Source organism: Musca domestica, unplaced genomic scaffold, assembly GCF_030504385.1.
Source record: "Musca domestica strain aabys unplaced genomic scaffold, Musca_domestica.polishedcontigs.V.1.1 5, whole genome shotgun sequence".
In the NCBI taxonomy this organism is placed as follows: domain Eukaryota; kingdom Metazoa; phylum Arthropoda; class Insecta; order Diptera; family Muscidae; genus Musca; species Musca domestica.
The window spans coordinates 16349108-16349473 of NW_026712346.1; positions in this window are offsets into that span (position 1 = coordinate 16349108).

Here is a 366-nt window from a genome sequence, read left to right on the forward strand (position 1 = left end):
TATATTGCCGCGCAAACGTCTTTAAGATTTTATCAAAAAGATGTATATTGTGGTATTTTTCTCAATATTTTTAGCAATTTATTTCAAATTACTTTGAAACATTGCAGCATAGTATGTTTTTCAACTTACTATACTTGATATTGATATGAAATTAAGAATTTCATATTTTCGTTTTTATGCCCCTTATTGTGTGGAGATTTTCGAAAACCATCAAAAATCTCTCCGTGCTATATTAACGAGCCTGCACACATCGACCTGCCGATCGGATAGAGCTCGCTTCCTACCATTCAAGCATTTGGAACGCCTCAACTTAATGAAGCATGCTCATAACAATAGGAAGAATACCATGAATTTTTGTTTGAATTT